The sequence below is a fragment of the Talpa occidentalis genome, unplaced genomic scaffold, assembly GCF_014898055.3.
Source record: "Talpa occidentalis isolate TD23 unplaced genomic scaffold, MPIMG_talOcc4v2.1 talOcc4.17, whole genome shotgun sequence".
Taxonomy (NCBI): domain Eukaryota; kingdom Metazoa; phylum Chordata; class Mammalia; order Eulipotyphla; family Talpidae; genus Talpa; species Talpa occidentalis.
In genome coordinates, this window is record NW_023601754.1 from 49,797,651 (window position 1) to 49,808,247 (window position 10,597).

The following is a 10,597-nucleotide window of genomic DNA, read 5'->3' on the forward strand; positions in this document are numbered from 1 at the left end:
CAGCTTCCCTGTGCTGAGGCTTAAGCCCTGTGCCCCCAGGGAGGCCCTGGGGTTAGTTTTGTGTTTCTGTGGCGACTGGCGATGCTGACAGGCCCTTCGGGGGCTGTGGGGCGTTGGTCCGTGTCCTCCGGAGGAGCCTCTACTCCAGTCCTCGGGTCCCTTTTAAAACTGGTTTGCCTTTTTGTTGGTGGTCAAAGGCCTGGCGTGTCCTGCGGCGCAGACGCTCCCTCTGCACACGGAGTCTTACTCTTGGCCGAAACCTCTGGAGCAATCCCTGCGCAGGCGGCGCCCATGCCCTGCCGGGGTTTTCCGCGCCAGTGGCAGCCCTGGGAGAAACCCAGGATGGTTCCCCACATTTAATGCAAAAGGAAGTTTTCCAGGTGTAGGATGTTAGTAACGGCCGCGTATGCTTTATGCTGCGACGCGCACATTTGCCGAGTAGGCAGCAGGTCGTCCTTGAACGCTTTGGAAACTGTTTGCTACCAGATCAGGAGATCAGGATATTTACGGCCAGGGCTGGATGGTTTTGGATTCTGTGCCTGGACGCTGGGAAGCGCAGGTTTACCTGTTCGGCTGAGGAACATGAAAACACTGGCAGTCGGGGCTGGCGCCCTGTCCTTGGAAGACTCTCCAGGTCGCACCATAAAGCAGAATGAACTGAAATTAACGCAGTACTAGTACCCGGGCATGGGGAGGGGCGGCGCCTTCTCAGTCCGCTGACCCCAAGTGCCTTTCAGGGGTCCATGTCTTTGGGGGGTGTCTCCCCGTCCCCCTCTGTTAGGGTGGTTGGCCTGCAGAGTCCTGTCTCCTGTAATCTCCCCCCCTCCCCCCCCCATGGGGGAGCCCCTGAGGGCAGCGGGCTCCCCTTTATCTTAAGCCTCCCCTTAAGACCCGCTCCCGAGGCCACACAGTACACGGTTCTGCGCGCCCCAGGGGGTGGCCAGAGCAGGAGCGGAACGTGGTCTTAGGCCTGGCGGACCCCGCTGGCGTCTGCACCTTCACACAAGGCCTGCCCGCCGGCCCCATCTTTCAAGGCCCTCCCTGCACACTTCGCCCCTGCTCTGCTCCTCCCCCTCCTGCCCGCTCCCCTCACTGCACCCCCAAGGCCCTCCCTGTCCCCTGCTCTTTTCTTTCCCTGTCCTCAGTGTCACAAACTGAAAGAGCAGCTGATTCGCGGGCCCCACTTCCAAGTGGGCGCCCTCCTATCTTTGGACGTTTGGCTGGCGCAGCGCCTCTCCCCGACAGCGCAGGCAACTCACTGACTTTATGACTTTGGGGGCCTGGGGGCCTTGGCGGAGATGATGGTGGGTACCCGAGGCCCTGACCCCCAAGCACAGTGTCGCCTTCCTCTCTGGGGGCTCTGCCCTGTACCCCGCCCCCCTGCAGCTGTGTCAACCACTGTCTCCTGCCCTCCCCTTTCTTCTGGTGAAGTCCCAGTAGCTCTGTGAGTGCTCCCCGAGTCCAGAGCTGCCCCATCTCTGATTCCAGACCCCGCCCGGACGGGAGCCCCCCGCTGGGAGCCGAGACCTTCGCACAGGGGAGCGGCTCCCTTTGGCAGAAGCTGCACAGCCGCGGGGCGGTGAGTCTGAGAACCCGCGGGCCGGGGTCACGCTGGGTAACAGTGGGAAGGGGACCCAGGCCTGTAGGATGCCTGGGTGCAGTGTCAGGACCCTGGGAAGGGACACGGAGCGCCCCCCAAAGCAGGACGGCGGGAGATCTGTGCAACTGTCATCTTTATAAAAACCGTTTCCTGAGAGACATGCCTGCCCCTGCCGCTGGAGCCGTCTCTCTTTCGCCTGAACACGCTCATCTCATCCACCCCGGGACGTCTTTTCTGTTTCAGGCTCATGAAGGCGCCCCTGACGTGGACGCAGCTCAGGGAGACCCGGAAGCTCGGGTGAGTGACACTCGGATGCGAGAGCTTCGGTTGCGACGCGTCCATGAAAGAGGAATCCGTGTTGATGAAAACCGTGCCCGATGTTGTCCTCGCCTCTGGAGAGGCCCTCATCGCGGCTCCCCCACGCAGGTCTCTGCTCGCGTGAGAGACACTTCCTCCCAGCCTGCAGTGACGCGAAGTCAGCGGCATGCAGGGCGTGAGCCCCCCCGACGTGCTCCTTCCCCCTGGTGGGGAACAGCATAAAACAGCCTCAGAAACCCCCTCGGGGCTCTTTTCGAGAAGGACACGCTGCGTGCGTTCGGGGAAGGCGCGAGGCCGTCCCGGCGGGGAAGCGTGTGTCGTTCTGCCGCCCGGCGCCGCCTCGGGAGGGCGTCTCGCTGCGCCGCGGGGCCCGGGCTGCGGTCCGCGAGTGGGGCTGACGTCCCTGGCGCGGGCGCGGCCTGCCCCGGAGGTGAAACGGCCCTAAGGTGGAGCCGGGTCCCGCCCGGGCTCTGGTTCCACGTCTGTGACGCGCACGGCCCCAGGGGCCGCTCACCCGCTGCGGGCCGGGCTCGCTCGCTCGTCCCGGGCTGTTCTCGCCGGGCCAGGCCGGCCCCGGGTCTGCATCCCGCCCGCGTGTGCCTCGCCGGCGCACTCCTGCGCCCCGTGTCTCCTGCGCCCCGTGTCTCCTGCCCGGCTCTCTCGGGGCGAGTCTCCGCTGCTTCCAGGCAGCCCCGCCCGAGCCCCGGTGCGTGTCAGGGACCCCTTCCAGGGGAGACGGAGGCGTCTCGAGCCTCCCCGCCACGGCCCTCGCAGGCGCGGGGACACTGGAAATCCAGCCGGGAGAGGAGGCGAGCGTGCTCCGCGCCCTCTCGGGGACCCGTTCACCGGAAAGCGCGGAGGCCCCCGGGGAAGGCTCACGTGTCGCCACCGTCTCGGGAAATCTTTGTGATGACGCAGGTTTTACTTGGTTCGTGCCCACTTTGGTTTCCCAATCGCCGAAATCGGCGGAGCCTGAGGCTCTTCACATTTATTGTCCTTGCTCGGTTGACGTTCGCCAGGTGAGAACAGGGGGCCTCGAGGGAGGGCGGACGCTGCGAAGGTGTCCACGGTGAGGGAGGCACGTTCTTCCCGTGACAGCTGACAAATTCATTTAGAGTGAAATATTTTGGGGGGGAACCCTTTTTAAAATGGGGGTTTAAATATTGTTGGCCTTTGTATGGTTCCCGGAGGGGACTGACTTTCTCTCTTCTTGGTGCTCCTGACCTTGGATGGTTTGCCAGCTTGCCCTGCAGTAAGGCCACTGTGGAGCTGCTGCACAAACGCATGTGAGTGTGTTAAGGCCACGGTCTTCCCTCCTGCTGGAGGTGGGGGGTGGGGTGGGGTGGGTGGGGTGGGGTGGGGGTGGTCTCTGCTGAATGAACCAGGGTTTGAGCTCTAGGTGAGAGAAAAAGTGAAAGCCACCATTAAACAATCAAATGTGATCTTGTTTGCCAGGACACTCGATTTATACTGACCTGTGACAGCTTGAGCTGGACGCGGGAATTTCATTCTATTCTGTTGTATTTTGTTTTTTAAATTTATTTATTTAGAGGCCTCTCTGGTGGCGCAGTGGGTTAAGACACAACCTATAAAGCTGTTTGCAGCTGCTGCAGCATGAGTTCGATCCCTGGCAAGGGGCCTTCCCACATGGCGCAGCAGACCTCTCCTGACTCGCCCGCTGCTCCCCTCAGCAGTGGATTTCAGTAGATCTGCCTATTCTGTTCCCCCACTCTGTCTCTGGTGAGTCCTCTCACCAGAGAGGACTAGGGCACAGACCAGAGATGCGGGGGTGAGAGCATTCACCAAAGACAGAGTAAGGGGCAGAATAGGCAGACTGAAACACACTCCTGAGGGGAACAGTGGAGAGGCAGGAGAGGTTTGCTGTGCCATGTGGGTAAGCTCCCTGGCCAGGGATCAAATTCGTGCTGCAGTGGCTGTTGATAACTTTATAGTGCAGCGTCTTAACCTCCTGCACCCCCAGGGAGGCCCCTCTGTTCTATTCTGTTTTTTTCTTTTTGTAAAGGCAATGAACTAGTCACAGGTAGGAGTTTTCAGTTACATAAAATTTTGTTTTATGAAATATCATGGCTCCATTCATTATTTTGTCTTGCTCCTCCCGTAGGTGTAGACAACTTTCAGGACTCTTGTATTTGGAAGCTGGAAGGGCCCAGACTTTGAAGTAGTGTCTTGTTTTCACTGCTTTATTTTTAATTAAAGCTATATACAGCTGTGGATTCAACAGAATAAATTTATAAATTTAAAAATGAAGAAAAAGGGCAAAAGATGTTTACTTGGGTTTAAAAGCTAGCCGGAGCACAGCTTCAGGCTAGAAACCCAAACCCCCTCACTAAAAAAACTGAGGTGACTTTGACATGAACTCCCAGTGCTGCTGCCATGCCCTCGCCTGCTTGGGTAGCAGGAAACCATGTTTCATCCTAAAATGTTTCTCTGTTTGGTTTTTTTTTTTAATATTTATTTTTATACAAGAACCAGGGTACAGGCCAGATGTGCGGGAGGGTAAGAGGATTCACCATAGACACAGCGGGAAACAGAACAGGCAGACTAAAGAAATACACTGCTGAGGGGAGGAATGGGTGAGACAGGAGATGTGTGCTGCACCATTTGGGGAATCTCACTTGCCGGCCGGGATCGAACCCGTGCTGCAGAGGCTGCGAACAGCTTCACAGTGTGGTGCTCAGCCACCTGTGCCACCACGGAGGCCCTAAAATGTAACCACAATGGAATTCTTAAGACTTTTTAGAAATTACTTTTCCCCTGCCAAGGAGCAAGGAGGTCATTTTACCAGTGGCATTTTCGTCAGCTTCTGTTACTGGCCCTGATAATGATAGGGAGTTGTGTATATTATAGAAAATGTGAAGACTAGAATAAAATAGAATGAACAGTATCAAAAAGTACTCTTATGACTTAGCACGTTTCCTTCCTAGTTTTTCCCCCAATATTTGCAATTGTGAAATAGAATGCTTATGTAGAATGTAGGTTATAGCTTGAGAATTATAAAATGAGCTTCCATTAAATAAGTCAAGAAATGTAGTCACATCATAGCATGATCTTCCTCCATAAGGAAGCCTCTATATGGCTGTCACTGAATTTTTTTCTTTGCTCTTCACTACATATCCTAGGTATGTATAGTGATACATGTATCATTAAAACGTGATTTTAATTTTGTCTGGTATTTAATATTTAAATAAATTAAGTCATTTCTGTTTCTGTCTTGAATGTCACTTAACAGTATGAAGGCAAGAGTAGTTCACATTTTGGATGCAGCTTGAGACTTATTTTCACTGCTGTATAATATTCCACTCGATGTACAGTTGTTTACATTGTGTTCTACTCACACATAAGGGTTAAGGAGAGGATGCTTATATCATCGCTAAAATTTTATATTCTACTTCATCATTTAACACTGCAATATAAGTAGTTTCCCATCATTAAAAACTATTCAGTGTTACTGTATCTATCTAGTTTTTACATTTAATTTAGTATATATTGGGGATTTTTATTTAGATAGTCTCATCATTTTACTGTAAATAAAGTGTTGGTGAACATTTTTACACATAAAGATTTTTATCTGAATTTGAAAACATTTCCTTAGGTCATTTCCAAAAATTAAATTATTATTTCCATTGGAAATATAAGTATTTTAAATTCAAAGTTCCCTGCAGAGGGGTTGTGAACTTACTTCTCAGGAATGGTGAGGACAGATGTCCTAGGCTCACAAACATGTTAGTCTATCCGGGTTTCCCCTTCAAGGCTCTGGACACACATTCCCACCACGCTCTGCTGCTACTGCCTCTGCGCCTGCCCGCCCCTTCCCCGCGGGCTGTCATGGCTGGTCCCCGCGCCATCACTCGACTCTGCCCCACAGGCCCCCTTAGTGGTCCCCAAGCTCAGCCTTTCCTCCCCTTTGGCCACTTCTCAGGGACGTGCTGTCTCGCCACTGATGGCCACCAGGCGGCGCCCTCCCCCGTTATTTTTCACAAGATCCTCACCGCCCTTTCCACTGCCCTGGAACATCTCTGAAGCTTATTCACAGTCCAGCCCGCACGGTATTCCGTGCTTGGCCCCGCGACCTCGTTCCTCCTCCCGTTTCCCGCCTTGCTCGCCAACTTTCTCACCCCTCCTGGCGCATTCCCTTCCCCACCCCCCTGCCATCATCATTTTGCGTTTTCCCCAAATTATCCATCCGGGCCACAAGGCGGGACCACCCGCTCCAACCGCGCCTTCATGACACAGCCGGGAGCCGCTCGTGGCGCGGCCACTTCCGGTCTGCCTGGCCGTTCGGGCCGCGATTTTCCCACAATACCACCCCGGTCCACAAGGCGGCGACACGCGCTCCTCTCATCGCTTTATTTCGCACCAAGGAGCCACTCTTGGCGCAGCCCTTTCCATTCCGGGTGGCGATTCGGGCGGCGATTTTCCCACGATACCACCCCAGTCCACAGGGCGGCGACACCCGCTCCTCTCGCCGCTTTATTTCGTACCAAGGAGCCGCTCTTGGCGCGGCCACATCTGGTCCCGCTGGTGGTTCTGGCCTCGATTTTCCCACGATACCACCCCAGTCCACAAGACGGCGACATTTGCACGTCTCATCCCTTTATTTTGCCGCTGGGGGCCGCTCTTGGCGCGGCCACTTCCGGTACAACTGGCGTTTCAGGCCTCGATTTTCCCACGATACCACCCCAGTCCACAAGGCGGCGACACTCACTCCTCTCACACCTCTATTTTGCCGCCGGGAGCCGCTCTTCGCGCAGCCACTTCCGGTCTGGCTGCCCAATTGGCTGCGATTTTCCCACGATACCACACGGGTCCACAAGGTGGCGAAACTCGCTCTTTTCGCCGCTTTATTTCGCCCCCAGGAGTCGCTCTTGGCGCGTCCACTTCTGGTCCCGCTTGGGTTTCGGGCTGTGATTTTCCCACGATACCACCCCAGTCCACCAGGCGGCGACACTCGCTCCTCTTGCTCCTTTAATTTGCCCCTGGGAGACGCTCTTGGCGCAGCCGCCACGTTCCGCCCGGTGCATCCTGGGAGTCTCAGAGTGATGACGTAACTGCCCAGGGCGCACTTAAAGGGCCAGTACAGTAAAGGGCTGATGAAGGACGGGCGGGAGGCCTGAGAGCGCTGCGGGCCGCGCGGAGGATGGCGGGAGCTGAGACGCGTGAGGGCCGCGCCGCGCCGCAGGGGAGGGCGGGAGGCTTGGGCAGGACCGCGGGGCAGAACAAATGACGGCCGGAGAGGAAGTCTGTCCTCGCTGTTCCTCAGAGGTAAGTTCGCAATCTCTGCGGGGAGCTGGGAATTTGAAATACTTACATTTTCTTTTTTTTTTTTTTAATATTTATGTATTTATGTAACAGCCGGGACTGGCCGGGTGCGCGGGGGCGAGAGGCTCGACGACGCGCCCCGCTGAGGCAGCGGGGACAAGACGGGCCGCGCCCTGGGGCCGCCCCGAGGCCGCGGGATCGACCCGGCGGCCGCGGCCGCTCCCCAGGCTGCGCTCACCCCGCTGCGCCCCGGGGAGTCCCCAAAATACCTACGTTCTCAATGGAAATAGTAATTGTATTTTTGGAAATGACCTAAGGAGATGATTTCAAATTCGGATAAAAAATCTTTGTGTGTAACTATGTTCACTAACACTTTCTTTACAGTACAGTGATTTGAAACTAAATAAAACCCGCCAATATATACAAAATTAAATATAAAAACTAGATACAATAACACTAAATAGTTTTTAATGACGTGGAAAGTCCTTGATTAGTGTTAAATGTTGAAAGTGGAAAATTGTAGCAGTGCTGTCATTCCACCACAAAAGGAAAATATTAGTGAAACATCCTCTCCTTACCCCTTAAGTGTGAGCAGAACACAATGTAAACAACTGCATCGAGTGCGCCGTGACACAGCAGGGAGGATAATCAGTCTAGCTGCATCCAAAATGTGGACTAGTCTTGCCTTCATATTGTTGAGTGACATCCGAGACAGAAACAACATGTTTAACTTAAATAATAAACTTCACACAGAATTAAACTCACGTTTTAATGATACATGCAGTGATACATACCTAGGATATGTAGTGAAGAGCAAAGAAAAAAAAGAGTGACAGCCATATAGGGGCTTCCTTATGGACGAAGGTCAGATGATGTGATTTTACATTCCTTGACCTATTTAAAGGAAGCTCATTTTGTAATTCTCAAGCTACAACCTATCTTCTACACAGGTATTCTACTTCACAATTGCAAATATTGGGGAAAAAAACTTGGAAGGAGACGTGCAAAGTCATAAGAGTACTTTTTGATACTGTTCATCCTATTTTATTCTACTCTTCTACAATAGACATTTTCTATAATGTACACAACTTCTATGTTTTCTATAATGTACACAACTCCCTATCATTATCAGGACCAGTAACAGAAATTGATGAAAACTCCATGGGTAAAATGACCTCCTTGCTCCTTGGCAGGGGAAAAGTAATTTCTAAAAAGTCTTAAGAATTCCATTGTGGTTACATTTTAGGGCCTCCGTGGTGGCACAGGTGGCTGAGCACCACACTGTGAAGCTGTTCGCAGCCTCTGCAGCACGGGTTCGATCCCGGCCGGCAGGTGAGATTCCCCACATGGCGCAGCACACCTCTCCTGTCTCTCCTGTTCCTCTCCTCAGCAGTGTATTTCTCTAGTCTGCCTGTTCTGTTTCCCGCTGTGTCTCTGGTGAATCCTCTTACCCTCCCGCACATCTGGCCTGTACCCTGGTTCTTGTATGAAAATAAATAAATCTTTAAAAAAAAAAACAGAGAAATATTTTAGGATGAAACATGGCTTCCTGCTACCCAAGCAGGTAAGGGCAGAGCAGCAGCATTGGGAGTTAATGTCAAGGTCGCCTCTTTTTGTTTTTTTTTTGTTTTTTTTTTTTTAGTGAGGGGGTTTGGGTTTCTAGCCTGAACCTGTGCTCTGGCTAGCTTTTAAACCCAAGTAAACATCTTTTCCCCTTTTTCTTCATTTTTAAATATATAAATTTACTGTTGAGTCCACAGCTGTGTATAGCTTTAATTAAAAATAAAGCAGTGAAAACAAGACACTACTTCAAAGTCTGGGCCCTTCCAGCTTCCAAATACAAGAGTCCTGAAAGTTGTCTACACCTACGGGAGGAGCAAGACAAAATAATGAATGGAGCCATGATATTTCCTAAAACACAATTTTGTATAACTGAAAGCTTCTCCTTGTGACCAGTTCCTTGCCTTTACAAAAAGAAAAAAAAAAGAATAGAATAGAATGGAATTCCTGTGTCCGGCTGAAACTGTCACAGGTCAGCATAAATCCAGTGTCCTGGCAAAGGTCATAGTTGATACTTCAACAGTGGCTTTCACTTTCTGTCTCACCTAGAGCTCAAACCCTGGTTCACTCAGTGGAGACCCCACAGGCAGTAGGAAAGACGGGGACATTAAAACACTCACGTGACCCTTTGTGGTAGCGCCCCACGCACATCTTCCCCAAGCACATCTAATGTGTCCAGAAAAATAACACCAAAATCACACCAAGAAAAATATCACCAATGTGGGTTTTTTAAATGCTGTTTTATGAATGTTTCATAATAGGGAAAAGGAACCTGTCAGGGGGGACTCACTACCTGTATGCAATTTATTTTATTTCATTGCAGTTTTGTGAAAATATTTTGTCACAAAACTCAAAATGCCAGCTCAAAATGAGAAGAAACCTGTGTGGGGAGGCCAGGAGTGAGGGGATCTTCAGAGGCGAGGACAACATCGGTCACGGTTTTTATCAACACGGATTCCTCTTTCAAGTACGCATCGTAATCAAAGCTCTCGCATCTGAGTGTCACTCACCCGAGCTTCCCGGTCTCCCTGAGCTGCGTCCACGTCAGGGGCGCCTTCATGAGCCTGAAACAGAAAAGACGTCCCGGGGTGGATGAGATGAGCGTGTTCAGGCGAAAGAGAAACGGCTCCAGCGGCAGGGGCAGGCATGTCTCTCAGGAAACGGTTTTTATAAAGATGACAGTTGCACAGATCTCCCGCCGTCCTGCTTTGGGGGGCGCTCCGTGTCCCTTCCCAGGGTCCTGACGCTGCACCCCAGGCATCCTACAGGCCCGGGTCCCCTTCCCACTCCTACCCAGCGTGACCCGGCCCGCGGGTTCTCAGACTCAGGCCCCGCCCCACCCGGCTCGCCCGCCCCAGCCGCGGCCCCGCCAGAGAATTTCCCAGAGAATTCTCGGCCGCCCGGAAGGGCGCAGCCGCCCCGCCCGCCCCGCGCTCTTCGCCGGACACGGTGAGTGCGGCCGGGAAGCGCCTCCGCTCCCGCCCCGGTCCCCTCGCCCGGGGCTCCGCCGCCCCCCGAGTCTCCCGGTCCGGGGCCGCGCTGCTCAAGAGGGGAGAGGGGCGCGCTGGGGGGCCTGTCGGCCTGGGGGAGCCCCGGCGAGGGGAGAGGATGGGGAGGGGGGGACGTGGTGGTTTGGGGAGCCCCCTCCCCGCAGCCCCTCGCGTCTCCTGCTCCAGCCGCACAGCCGGCGCCGGTTCCTTCCGTGGGGGGCCCCACAGAGGCGGGGTTCGGGCTCCCCCCAGGGCAGGAAGTGAGACCAAGGGGTCACCTGCCCCTGTGGCCTGGGGTCCCTCCAGCCGGCCCGCCGCGTCCCCGCCTCCGCTGCAGCCTCCGCCCCGG

General features: G+C 53.9%; 1 long non-coding RNA gene across 1 annotated transcript; it reads left to right on the forward strand.

The window, feature by feature from the left end:
* The first annotated feature begins 7,152 nt into the window (after window positions 1-7,152).
* LOC129146103 (uncharacterized) lies at window positions 7,153-9,954 on the forward strand. Its single transcript, XR_008552586.1, has 3 exons — window positions 7,153-7,201; window positions 8,445-8,530; window positions 9,582-9,954. It is a non-coding gene; the product is annotated as an uncharacterized LOC129146103 (long non-coding RNA).
* Window positions 9,955-10,597: the final 643 nt, after the last annotated feature.